We start from the raw sequence: 14,321 nt of genomic DNA, 5'->3' as shown, positions 1-14,321 counted from the left end.
CATCGTAAAACAATAGTATATTTATTTTTAGGCAAAAATATAGCACGTCACATAAACTAAATTAATGTAATAAATTTGGTTAATTTTTTTGAGCGGAAAATAATAATATTTTCTCATATATTTGTGATTCAAATCTGGACCATCTTATTAATCAAATAGACTAGCCGTAGTCTAAAAACATTGCAATTAATAAAAAGTCATTTCTCCTTACCTCCCCCCTCTCCCCCTTTGCTTACAACAAAGATGATCATACATTACTCATCCTTCACCATTTAGCAACTTGATTTATTTAACTATAGAGTGCAGCAAGAGGAAGCAACTTGATTTGTTTAACTATAGCAAGAGGAATGATGCATTCAAATGAAAGAGCTTAATCAATCTAAATAATACTTTTGTAGTTTTGGCAACATTTTAAAGCAATTTTAAAACTTAAATAACCGATGTGATATAGTTGACTATGTGTTTATTTATTAGTTTTCTTAATTGGTATATTTAGATCGTATGTATGTAATTTATGAGTCTTTTTTAATGTAACCAAATATTCATATATGAAGTACAAAACTACAAATGTATATAATCATTAAATATTTTTGTAGAAATATAACGTTAAACAATGAGAAAGATATAATTTGATTGTGTTTTGAAAAGATAAGTGGTTTTATAAATTTTGTTCTACTCATAAATAAACATTTATTTACGACACCAAGCTTGTACAACACATACCAAAAATTTTTGGATCATTATTTGACAAAAACAGTCTATTTAAAAGTTAAAGGTTGAAAAATGGAACTTTAATATATATTGGGGTATTTTGTGTAAATATGTTCTTTATTTGTAGTAACCAATGTGGAAACGGTCGTACAAGTTGAAATGCAGAAGTTACAATACGTCGTTGCCTAGGTGTACCCTTTAAATATTGTGCTTCGCTGATTGATGTGGCAAAAGACTTCCAAAAACGTGAACTCATGTTGAACAAGAAAACTCACCTGTCGTCGAAGATTTCATGAGAGTGATTCATGTAGTTTACCCCAGGTTATTGATCGAGAAAGAATTCTGCAAGAGTGATGCAACTCCGCAAAAAAACACCCTGATAATGCCTCTTTCCAAGATCAAACAAAAAGAGATTTTGAATCTTTTGGTGTTGCAAGATGAAAAAGTTGATTTGTACGTTGATGGGCCTAATGAAAATCCCTACAAAGTTGATTTGGTTTTATCCGACCTGAACAGGTGCGACTCCAAGCCTCCAATGTCATGCCTCAAAACTCCATGGAAGCAGATTTTGATTGATCACTCTGTTAAAGACAAGATGATCATCCAGTTGTGGGTTTTCCGTAACCAAAATAACCTAGATAAGCATGCCATGCTCATGTTACTCAAGGACGTTATGAAGAATGAACTAATACATCTTGGTGGATCGGTTGCTGCTGGTAAGAACATGAACATTACAGAGAGTTTAACAGTTGGAAAAGGGAAAGAAAAGGTCATTTGAAGCTAGAGATGATGTTTTTGGAAGTGATCGTAAACTAGGGTTCAACGTTGAAGATAGTTTGTTTTTCTCTTTTATTGTACAGTGGGATATTGAGAAAACATTCTATATAATATTTTTAGTTTTTGTTATTGAGTAAATGTCTTCTTGGGTTTAATGGTGACAACTTTTAGTTAGGCCCTGTTTGATTTGGATATGAGTGGGTCAGCTCAGACAAAATTTTCTAACTAGGTCATCAGGATGTGTTTGATATGCCTCAATTTTACATCTGATTGGGTCAATAATGTCTTACTCACTCATACAAAAAAAACTTGCTGACTGAATCTGATTGAAATTTATTCCATCATTGCCCCTGAACCAATATCACTCTTATCCTCCATCATCACATCCATCGATTTAATCCTGGAAAGGGAAAAAGAAACACGAACAGAGACAGCAAACGGGGTGGTCTGGTGGAGCATTAGCAAAACAGAAACAAGAAAGGGGAAGGAAGGAAATCGTCCGGTTATGGCAGATCTGTTGAGGAAGGAAAACGGCGGCAGCAAACCGAGGAATGCGGGAGGAAGCGGAGGAGGCAACTGGTGGCTGTTGTCGAAAACAGTGGTGGTGATCGGGGCTGCTCAGGCAGCTCCTCTTGCTTCTTTCCTGACCCGACAAAATGAAAAGGAAATGGGTGTTTGGGTGTGGCTTCTCAATTTGTTTCGATCAACAGGAAGAAGAGGGGCAAGAGGCTATTGCCTCTGTGATCTCGCCGGAAAAAAGAAAACATATACAACTGGTGGTGTGTTGTTGACAGCAAGAAGGAAGAAAGAGATAGAGAAAGGAAAAAGAAATCATACCCAAGGAACACGATCTGATGAGATAATGAATATAGCATCTTTATTATTATTATTATTAATATTAATATTAATATTATTATTATTATTATTTATATTATTATTAATATGAATATTATTACTATTATTATTATTATTATTATTATTATTATTATTATTAATGAATCAGGGTAAAATTGTCATTTTGCATAAGTCAATACATTCAGTCAGATGTACAATCAAACAACATGGTTTCTTACTCGGTCAGAATTTATTACTCAGACAGATCTTTCCCAGTCAGCACTTTCTCACTCAGTAATTATCAAACGGGGCCTTAGACTTGCACACAAAAACCTCCATGTTCAAGAAAGTGGTGGATGTTTGTTTTGTTTTTATAATTTCTCATATGGTTTCTTGGGGAACCCATTTTAATTTTCAACCCATACTCAAGACATTGCATATGACTTTAATTTTTGTAATAGGACAGAGTTATGGAAGATTTCTAAATTATAATAATTGTGGTTTATAGAATCAAATTTTCATATATTATGTTTTAATTTAGGGTTTTATTTCAAATGTCAATTTATTATATATACAATAAAATCATAGTGCTCTTATGAACAGTGGCCAGTTTTGAGTTATGTGTCACGGGACGAATCGATCACCATGTGCCACTTAGTGTAACTTCGAATAAGTCATGCTTACAACAATTCCTTGAGAGAATACAAAGAAACTTTCCGATGGGTTGGAGCAAATGAGCTCCTCCCTATTTATACTTGTTCTTCCCACTCTAGGGAACTTTCTAGATATTACTAGATTAGTCTTACATTCCTAACTAATCTAGATTATTCTACCAAGCTACATGTATTTACAAGTCTTCGTGAAATGTGCTAAATCATTCTTCGATGTCCTAGAGAAATCTAGGACGTTCTAGGGTCTATTGGGCTATACTTGTAAGTTCTCACTCTTTCTCGAGTACTCCGGAAGAGTCTAGAATCTCGAACGTGACACCCTCCCACCTAAGTCCTTGACGTCCTCGTCAAGTCTTAGATATGTACTCCTCGATTTTGCTTCAGAACTGCCATTGATCTTGTTCACGTTCCCAACTGGACTCACTATCTGGTAGTCCCACGTTCCCAACTGGACTCATTATCGGGTAGTCCCATCCATCGAACATAATATTATGTCCAATTGGGTGAGCCTCGTTTGCGAACTGTTCTATCAACTAAGATCTTGTCCACCTCCTTTTCATAGGAGACTACGTTTGCTACCGGGATTTGATGTGATTTGTGTAGCACTTGAATCTTGGTAAGTTTCTCTTTTTCCCTTGTATTATTTAAATTGTCCGTTTTAGTCCTTGAGTTTTATGCGGGGCATACCACAAGGTATGCTTAGCGTACAAGCTATAAAGCGAGTACGTGGGGCGTACTAAGTAGTTCGCTTAGCGTACTCATACGGAGGTTTGATCGGGGATCCGGAGGCATACGTTAGGCATACAGAAGTGTACACGGGGCGTACGTAATGAATTTTGAAAAACCTAATTTTCGGGGTTGGCTACTATATAATCTTCCTTATGGACATGAAACCCTCATTTACTCAACCTCCTTGTCCTCCTAGCCCTATACTGGAAACCCTAACTCCATAGTTGAGTGTTCTTGAGCTTAGAAAGTCTTTTGGGTGTATTTTTGGTGTTTTGAAGGAAGGAGATCATCTTGAAGCTTCATTGGGAGAGTGGAAGCTTGTAGATTCGGGATATCATCATCATTTGGCACTCCTTAGATGTATACAACTCTTATCTTGATGTGTCATAGCTTAGATCTAATTATAACTTGTTTTTGGTTAACTTTTGGTCCTATGAGTGAGATTTGGTGGTTTGATGCATTCCAGAAGTTATGATTTTCCCATCTTGACGTTTTTGAGGTTTCTAAGTCTTAAAGTTGCCACCTTTAAGGTATAAATCCATACATGCATGAGTTATGCCATTTTTGTGAAACTTTGATGCTTTATCTTGAAGTTGGAACCTTTTGGGGCATGTAAAGTCACCAAGTCAATGACTTTATAGTTCTTGGCATCCTCTAGGGCTTAGATCTAGGTTTTAAGTTGTTAGTCTTAGGAATTAAGATCTTAAGGCAAGTTTTAGCTTAATAGCTTCGTACATTGAGCGTACAAGTTCATACGCACGACATACAATCCAGGTTGCGTGTATGTTTAGCGTATAGTTGAGTACGCCCCGCGTACTCAACCTATTGGGCTTCACATCTTTTTAGCCTCAGTTGGGGTTACGTCTTTGGACCTTGTTGCTTTGGTCCTTAATGGGCCATCAGGAATCAAGCCTTTTACAAAGGAAAATTATTGGGGCTTAGGGTAGGGTCCATATAAGGTTTGGGTCCAATTTGGAAAATTGGGCCATAAGTGGGCCTTGGTGGATCATTTGGTTTTGGGCTCGTTTGGGTGGCGAGTTGGGCCTCAGTCTTGATTAAAACTATGTTAGGGGTAAAATGGTCATTTTACCCCAAGTATGGATTTGGAACCTAGGTGTTAATTGAGTGCTATTTTGTGTTGATAGCTCGGGGATTCTTCAGGGAAACAACTAGGGATTTTCAGTGAGATTCAGCATTCGAGGTGAGTTTTCCTCACTGGATTAGCGGGTCTAAGGCACTAATGCCGACCCTTTTTTATTATGTTAGTATGTTAGGATTCTGTGTGACTCTTGCATGTGTTGTGTACTGGGTGGGGCTCGATGTCGGGCGAGGCCCGATAACTGGAACATATGCTATTGTTTTGTGATCATTATATGTGTTAGCATGTTTATGTGATATTTATATTGTATGTGCATAGTGGGCGAGGCCCAATGGCAGGAAAGACCTGAGAATAACAGATCTGTAAGCTGAGTGGGGCTCGATGTCGGGCGGGGCCCAAAGTAGGGCGGGGGCCCATTATGTGATTTATTATGTATGGTATGGGGTAGATTGGGGAAATCACTAAGCTTTGTGCTTACGGTTTTTAGTTTATGTTTCAGGTACTTCCGATTTCAAAGGGATGAACTCGAGTTGACTGCATCGCACACACCATTGGGATTTCCGCGATTGAGATTTCGCTCTGATTTTTATGACATTTGATACACTTGTTTATTTGGGAATGTATGATTGATGTTTGGAATACTGTTTTACTTAAATTAAAAATGAAATTTTTGGATCATTATTTTAGGATGTTACAATTTGCTTCTCGATGGATCTTCTTCATCGCGATTATAAGCTTTGAGGACACTTACATGGAACACTGGATGAATTTTTGTAACATCCATAAAAATCATGAAAAATTTAAACTTTTAAAACCAACCCAAAAATCATAATGGTTTACAATATAGTTTTCAAACATGATTAATATCAGATTTTTCCTAAAATCATAAATCAAAACACGAGGAGGTGCACGATCACACCTTCGCCTTTCCGCGATCATCTGAGGTACCTGAAACATAACCCAAAACTGTAAGCCCAAAGCTTAGTGAGTTCCTCCAAAGTACCAACACACAAACAAATAACACATATACAATAACAACATACTATGGGTCTAATTAACCATCGGGTTGGAATACCTCAAGCCCCTTAACCATTGGGTTGGAATGCCGACATACTATAGGTCCAATCAACCATCGGGTTGGAATACCCCAGTCCCTCAACCATCGGGTTACAATGCCAACATATTATGGGTCCAATCATCCTCGGGATGGAATACCCTTGTGCCCATTCAACCATCGGGTTGGTATGCTCCGACCTGTTGGTTTACGCACAAAGCAGTAAAACCTCATCCATCGACCAAACATGTTCACATATAACAGATAATCATATATCAGTCTACAACTAGTCAAACATATATACAAATCACTAAGCATTGCATCATCCTATATACCATGATACTGATCTAACAGATCACTACAATACAATAGCATGCATAACAGGATATCAATCCAATGGGCCGACATTAGTACTTTCGACCCATAAGTACAGTGAGGAAAACTCACCTCGCAAATTGAATAGAACTGATGAGGCCCGACTCCGATTCTCAGCTCTCTAATCGATACGTATTTCCACCAAGTGACTAATTCCATCAAAATCCCAAAATACCCTCAAGGTCAAACTTGGTCAAAGTCAAAGTCAACTGGTCAAACCCACTAAGTCAACAGAGTCAACCCAGCCGAGTCAACTCAACTGAGTCAACTCAACAAGGCTAACTCATGCGAGTACGTGGGGGGTACTCCGAAGGTACACTTAGCATACGCGAAGCCTCACAGAAGACCACCATTGGCGTGTTGACCGAGTACGCGGGGCGTACTCCTATGTATGTGGGGCATACCCTCACAACCTCCAAACTCCATTTAGTGCTTAATGACTTAAGCACTTAAGCCCATATTTCAGATGTAAGGTCCAAATGCACCCTAGAGTCATAAAGTTTCCAACTTTATGACTTTACAAGGCCACAAAGTGCTTAACACAAGGTCTTAATCCATTAAGACCATCTACATGATGTATGAAGCAAATTGGGACCTCATTTTTATGGATTAGGACCCTTCATGGGGCCTGAAAGGACAACTCAAAAGGACAAGAACAAACCATGCACAAGATGTGACCTTTGGGACTAGAAAAGTAACATAAAAGTTAAAACACCTAAAAATGGGATCTAACATCCAAGACATCAAGGTATGGACTTTATACCTTCTAGAGCTCCTCAAGAAGGCAAATATCCCAGATCCACAAGCTTGCTTCCACTTCAAGGCTCCTCAATGCAACGTCTTCCTCCTTCAACACGCCAAGAACACACTCTTGAGCTCAAAACACATACTAAGAGGGATAAGGTTTGCAAAAACGTCTCAAAGGATGTGGAGGACGAAAAGGTGAGGGAAGGTGAGACATAATGTTGCTTAAATACCACTCAAACCCTAAAAATTAGGGTTTTCCTCCTGAAGCTAGTACGCCTCATGTACATAAGTGTACTCCCAATATACTTGGGCGTTCCCTAGTACATTCAACATACACACATGTACGCATGGCGTACTCATCTTTCCATATTTATGAAATTGCCACTAGGGCTTCAAATCATAACTTCTTGGACTTAGGGACCAAAATGACATGAAATAGAATTATAAGGATGAATTTAGAAGTACCTGGACATCGGGATGTTAAAATTCTCCCCCAATTGATCTGGATTTCGTCCTCGAAGTCTACTATGGTGAATAACTCGGGATAACGCTCCCGCATCTCAGCCTCCGGCTCCCAAGTCCACTCGGAGCCTCTCCAATGCTGCCACTGTACCTTTACCAAAGGTATCTCTTTGTTGCGCAAGAGCTTCATCTTTCTTTCGAAAATAGATACCGGCTTCTCAACATAGTTCAGGTGCTCATCGAATAAGACAATATCTTATGAATAAGCTCATCTGGTAAGCTGCTCAATCTATCTTCTTCTTCTACCGCTTGTCTTTTAATATTATCATTATCAACCTCCATACTCAGTTATTTATACCTCTTGGCTCCTTCAAAATGAAAAAACAAGAATTGAGCAAGTGGAATTCAATTGAAAGACTAAATCAAGTTGATATGTACACATTACAAACTTCTAAGAAAGATACTACAAACAGATAATCATTTTTACCGCTGAGGAGAATTATGGAAGTAAGCTATCAACTTCATTCATTTAAGCAATTAAGTTTCATAGTTAAAGATTAAACAACCAATCCAGTTTCATTGTTGTGTTTAAATATCCAAAGTAACCATTAACTGTTAGCAAGAATTAAGATTCCAAGCCAATCAAGTTGTCGTAATCAACTTCATTGAAACGATTTTCAAATAATAAAAATACATACTAAGACGAGGGTTAGGTGTAATAGAAACGTTTGAGAAAATCAACCACATAGTTAGAAGTTTAGAATCGAGAAACTTGAGATGAATGCGTTGTTTAGAAGGCAACCGACAGACGGGATTTCAATTTTTAAGTACCAGACGGATTTTGATGAACAAGAGATTACGATCAGTCCTGATATCCCGATTTGGGGATTTCAATTTTTATGTATCGCTCTTGCCTCCAAATCCAAGGTCCAAACTATATTTAGACTAAATTTTGGGCAATTTAGAACTATGGGACTGGGCCACATGACACAACAAAGCCCAAGAAAGGACTTCTAAGTTGTTAGTTCCTACAATTGATAGGACAATCTCAACTTCTCTACTGCTTACATCGTCTACAACAGTTGCCGCACCCTGGATGCAGAATCTACCCTTAAAATTAGGGGTGAGCAAACCCACCAAGAAACCGACTAAAAACGACGAAACCGAAACCGAAACCAAAAAAACCAAAACCGAAGAAAAATTGACTGTTAAGGTTTAAACTTTTTAAAAACCGAAAAATCGGGTTCGGTTTCGGTTTTTACCCAGAAACGGACCCCCAACCCGAGAAACCTACCCATACTTGATCGTGTTTTGGTTGTAATAGACTATTTCGGGCTTTGGTTGCAACTTGTAATAGACTCTTTGTTGTAAGACTCATGTTTTCTGAAGTATTTAACTTAAATTTGGTGTTTTTTAAAATATTTAACTTGTTGCTTCATTTATGGAAAATAGGTTAAACCCAAAACCTATGGGTTTAAACCCATAACCCGTGAGTGTATGGGTTGAACCCAAGAAACCAAAAAACCGCACAAATCGACCTCAAAACCCGAGAAACCGAACCGACCAGAAACCAGTCCTATTGGGTTCTGAAAACCAGAAATTGACCATTTATGGGTTGGGTTGGGTTTGGGTCCAAAACCTATCCAAACCGACCCACACACAATCCTACTTAAAATGAACCATAGTTGTACCCTGTTCCTTATTCCCTCCACTATTTTTCTCCAAATTTGCCCCCAAATTCAATGGCCTCAACACTTCCAGTGGGCGTGTTCGGCACGCATCGTTTGGGAGCTTCTGCATCAAACTTTTAAGAAAACGTTAGTAAAAAATAAAAAGTCACGTTTGGCGACAGAAACGTTTAGCTTTTAACCTACACAAAACGCTCCAAAGTCAAAAGCTACATGCAATAGCTTTCAACTCCAAAATCAAACGCTACCTGCTACCCGCTAACCGCTACCAGCTAATTTTGCCGAACACGCCTTATAGTTTATTAGCTTATTGCTTATTAACTTTGCGGTGGAAATAAACAATAAGCAATAGACACCCTCTTTTTTCCCTGTCCAAAATATTCTCACTGACACAAGAAAATCATCCAAAATAAGCTGCTTTGGCGCCGACAATTCCAAAAATCAACAGCAACAACTCAATCTATTCGTTCTTCGCTTCACATTAGGGATTCATGGATTGGACGAATCGTATTTACCCAGATGGATTGGCTATACATTTGGAACTCTCCTGCTTTTAAATCACTTTCTAGGTTCAAATTCCACCACCGTGACGCCGACCCAGGTTGTGAGTAATCTATTTGAACGAAAAGGTTATGTGCAATCCGAAAGAAGTTATATATCCTCTTTGAAGCATAGATGTCCTGCTTCAAAATCTATACATATACGTTTATAAAACGTTTAACCTTTCCTATTGATTTTGTTTAACTTGTATGGCTTTTTCAGAGAACGGAGTTACTTGGTCTTTCTTTGGCAGCATTCTCAGTCATGTTTCCCTACATTGGGCAGTTTCTGAAGGTGAAGCTTTTATTATTTTCTTCTGGTTCTTCGTTGTCATCCTGATACTTAGAAAGAAACACAAATTCAGGGTGCTACTCCAGTTATTCAAGCAAACATCCCTGAAGGCGTTGAGCAAATCTTTGCAATGTCACCGCATATATCTAAATCCATGAAGGAGGATTGAGCCTGGGGATCCTACACACTATTACGTAACACAAACACCATTTATGTGGTATGTTGTCACCACGTCCATGACTTGCATCATACTATCTTAATCTATGGATTAGTATATCTTTTAAGGGTTATATGCAAGAAACAACAACATATTTTCATTGATTTCCATATATATCATCCTACTTTTATTTCTAATCTTCTTATAACATCAATGTACTTTGAAAATCTTTCCTGTTATAGCAATATCATTTTAATACCAAACAATTTTCACTATTATAATCGGATACATTATTTAGAGTATAATCCTACAATGAGAATGTTGTAATCGAAAGAAATGAAAGTAGGATGCTACAATACACATATAAATGGAAGGATGTTGTTGTTTCTTGCATTAAGTCCAATTTTTTATACTGAATATGCTATTCTTTTTTCTTTGTTTAACTGGTATAGCTTATATCTATCCAAGATGTAATATGCGTATGTGGCTATTGGAACACACCCAAAACCATGGATTTATCTAAAGATTACAAGGTTTGTGTTGGCATCAAGCATTAGTTATGCATATAATGATAAAGATAGAGTCTGGATAACAGCCATTGCTAAAAAGTTTTGAGGTAATACTTAATATCCCTTATTTTGATTTTTATATCTTCTTGACTTAATTTGGACATAATGAATTAGCAATCATTTACTTGTCTACCTATTTTCCAATTTTCTTTTTCCGTCTAAACTCCTGTTAATTAAAATTGATGAATATTGTGAACCATGATTCATCAAGATTCCTTGTGTTGCAGGGATTGAGAAGACAGGCTCTTTGTACCTGGGAATGTTTTGATGTGTATTTTGAAGGTATTAGTGGATAATCATTTGTAAAAAGTAAAAACAATGTATAGTAGGATATACTAGTATTTGGATATACTTATTTTAGATTGAATGAAATAGTAAATAAAAGAGCATACAAGTAAATTTGCACTACCTTTTGATAATTAGTTCTGTTAACTATCCATTTAAACTGATCATTAGTGACCCCTAAATAATCAAATAATCATAAGCAGAAGTAGGTTATGTGAAAAAGGACAAAACGAGAAGGGTCTGGCATTTATTTGAAAGGAGACTCCTTGAAGAATGAATGGTCCAAGAAGCAAGTCTTCCAGACTGTATACAGGTTTCAAATGGGCCCAATTACAAATTTGATTTGCTTCATCTTTCTATATCATTATAACTAGTCTACATCTACATATATAATAATAAGAGTAAATTACATGTTTTCTCCAAAATATCACATTTATTCCACATGATTCATTTATTGCACTTTTGGTCCCTATTTTAAACCGTGTGACAGGTTTTGTTCCTTGGCCTTCACCTTCGTTAGACATGAATCTTATAAGTTATGGGAAACCATTAAACATGCAATAACTTTAATAATAATAATAATAATAATAATAATAATAATAATAATAATAATATATGTATATCTTCATTTAAGAGTGATCTCTAAGTTAAATGGCTGTGGCATGTGGCACAATGCCATTGGTGGCTTCTCCTATTTTTAAAACAAAATATATAAACATATATATGAGGTTTGAAATTCATTTGTACTTTGTTTTCTCTATAAATCAAAAGGAATATCGGTATATTTATTATTATTATTATTATTTAATAATGATTAAATAAATAAAGAAAGTTGGAGTGGGATTAATTGTTAATGAACTTGATAAAACTTGATTTGATTGGGTCATAACCGAAAGTTGAAATGATATGATTATGCGGTTTTTGGTAAGTTCGATACATACAGCTATTTGGGTTTGAAAGATTAATTTGGTGTGTAGCTAGGGACAACAACAGCAGTTGCATTTGCATATGTAAGATGTTTCGGGTTTGTGTTATTTTTGTTTTTTTTTTTAATAATAGAGAGAGTGAACATGCCACATGGGTGGTATACTGGTATTAGTATTGTTTTGGTTGGTTTTAGGCAACTCAATTGATATTAACTCAATTGATGTTTCAGTTGTAAGTCTGTGTGTGTGTTTTCTTCTTAGAATCATTCAATACAGAACAAAACAAAACATATGTTTTTTTTTTTTTTTTTTTTTTAATATGTATTGGATTGTGACGAATCTCTATCTATTTTATGTTTAGAATCCATTTTATTTGTAGTTAAATATTTTACCAATATGTAATATGTAAACGTCTTTTTAAAATTTAGAAAACTAAAAAGTCAAGTAATTCGACGTAATGAAAAAGCGTGAAAATGTCTCAATCTGTCGATCAAAATAACAAAGGAAATTCATATAAAAATTCCCAGTTAATCAAATAAAATTGTCGTTAAGAACTTAGAAATATTATATAGATTTTTAACATAGTTTGAACTAGAGATATTATATCGGTTCCCAGTTAATCTTAACATGGTTTTTCTGGCACACTGACAATCGCAAAAGTTGTGGTTGAGAAACCAAATCAAATTAGATTTAAAAAAAAAAAAAAAATTTATTTTATTTTATTTTTATTATTATTTTTTTTTTTGTAAAAGGACACCTGAATTCATAAAGCAAAGTCTTTGCAAGTTAGATACAATAAAATAAAATTATTTTTATTGGAAATTTTATATTATAATAATAATAATAATAATAATAATAATAATAATAATAATAATAATAATTGTGGGGTCGAAAGAGGATTGGGAGAAGGGGAAGGGCAGGTAAAATTGAGGCATCTGATTGGTTCGATTTCTAGACAAATTCCACTTCATATACGACTTCTCACCAATTTTAACAAAAACAAGCAACTTCTGAACAATATTATTTTATTTATAATTAAGTATCTCTAGGATTGAACAATCCAATAGGTACCTTTTAACCATCAGTCCATCACTGTTGCTATAACATATGTTCTTTAAAATAAAAAATGTTATCACGAAGTTTTGCTTTTTTTAACATGTCTGGTATGTTTTATGGAAATTAAAATAATAAACACTATGAATGTATTTGTCCTTTGAAATATATATAAGTAACTTCACCAAATAAGTTACCTTTGATTTATAATGTGTTGTATAAAGAGACTCGTTTGAGTTCAAGTGTAAATAGTTAAAAAAAACATTATAATGTAACATAATAATTATCTTTTTTTTTTTCTTGTAAATAAAAATGTAAAAAAATACACATCCGGTAATGTAGTTTATACCATTCTTAACCATCGTTGTTAAAGTTTATTTTGTCAATATCAATATTCTTATTTAACTATAATATATTATTCAATTATATAAAAATAAACAATTAGAGGCAATCAGTGGGTGTGCATAATTTCGAGGAATAATTTATAGATTAAAATTTGGTATTCCTTCCTCGGTGGTCGCTAAGTTTGAAGTGTTGGTACATCGTCCCTTTTATTACAATACAAAACATGAAAAGGTCGGTTGGTTTCTTAATCACTCCTGCCTTCAAACATATGACACTACCATTACGCAATACTGTCGGCGCCATGAAAAATAGAATATTCAAATAAGTGCAATCTTGTCAAAATTCAAATTCGTCACGTTTATATATATTTTTCCATATTAAAATGTGATTTTGGTATTTGATTAGATCATGCAAAATCAATACATGTGATTTACTGATTTTGGTATTTTGATTATGTTTGTATGGTTTCTTAAGAGCATACAGTATGTGTCACCTATAACACCAAATATTATATGTCACCTTAATCATAACATCATTATAATACCAAGGGGAAATGGTGTTCCTCATATTATAAAGCTGGACGGAGTGGGAGCGGGAAAGGGGACGAGGGAAGTTTCCCTCACTCTTGAACACCACTCCTTGGGTGAGGAAAACATCCCACAGAGAAAGAGGTGGTGGGAGGGAGTGCCGCACTCTTTCTGTTCATGCTATTGTTCATAATATTTATAAAATTATATACATATCAAAAAAAATATAAAAATATATTAAAATTCATGGTTTTTAATTCCCTACAAAATGAGTATAATATATGTACGAAATATATTTTTTTAAAAATATAAAAAAATAGTGAGGAAAACTTCTCACCCATTCCTTGAGTTTTAGGTGAGGGAAAGAAAAGTGAAGGAAAGAGTGGTGTAACCCACAAAAAGTGAGGGAAACATCCCTCTCACACCCTCCGGTCTAACAAGTTAAGAAGTAGGGAGAGAAAGAGAGAGAAGGAAAGAAAAA

General features: G+C 35.4%; 1 pseudogene; it reads left to right on the top strand.

Annotated features, from left to right (window-relative positions):
* The first annotated feature begins 1,993 nt into the window (after positions 1-1,993).
* Positions 1,994-10,750, top strand: LOC111903285 (protein COFACTOR ASSEMBLY OF COMPLEX C SUBUNIT B CCB2, chloroplastic-like; annotated as a pseudogene).
* Positions 10,751-14,321: the final 3,571 nt, after the last annotated feature.

The sequence above is a fragment of the Lactuca sativa genome, chromosome 2 (assembly GCF_002870075.4).
Source record: "Lactuca sativa cultivar Salinas chromosome 2, Lsat_Salinas_v11, whole genome shotgun sequence".
NCBI classification, from domain to species: Eukaryota; Viridiplantae; Streptophyta; class Magnoliopsida; order Asterales; family Asteraceae; genus Lactuca; species Lactuca sativa.
Note: the sequence above shows the minus strand (reverse complement) of the source record. Positions and strands in the feature narration are given on the sequence as shown.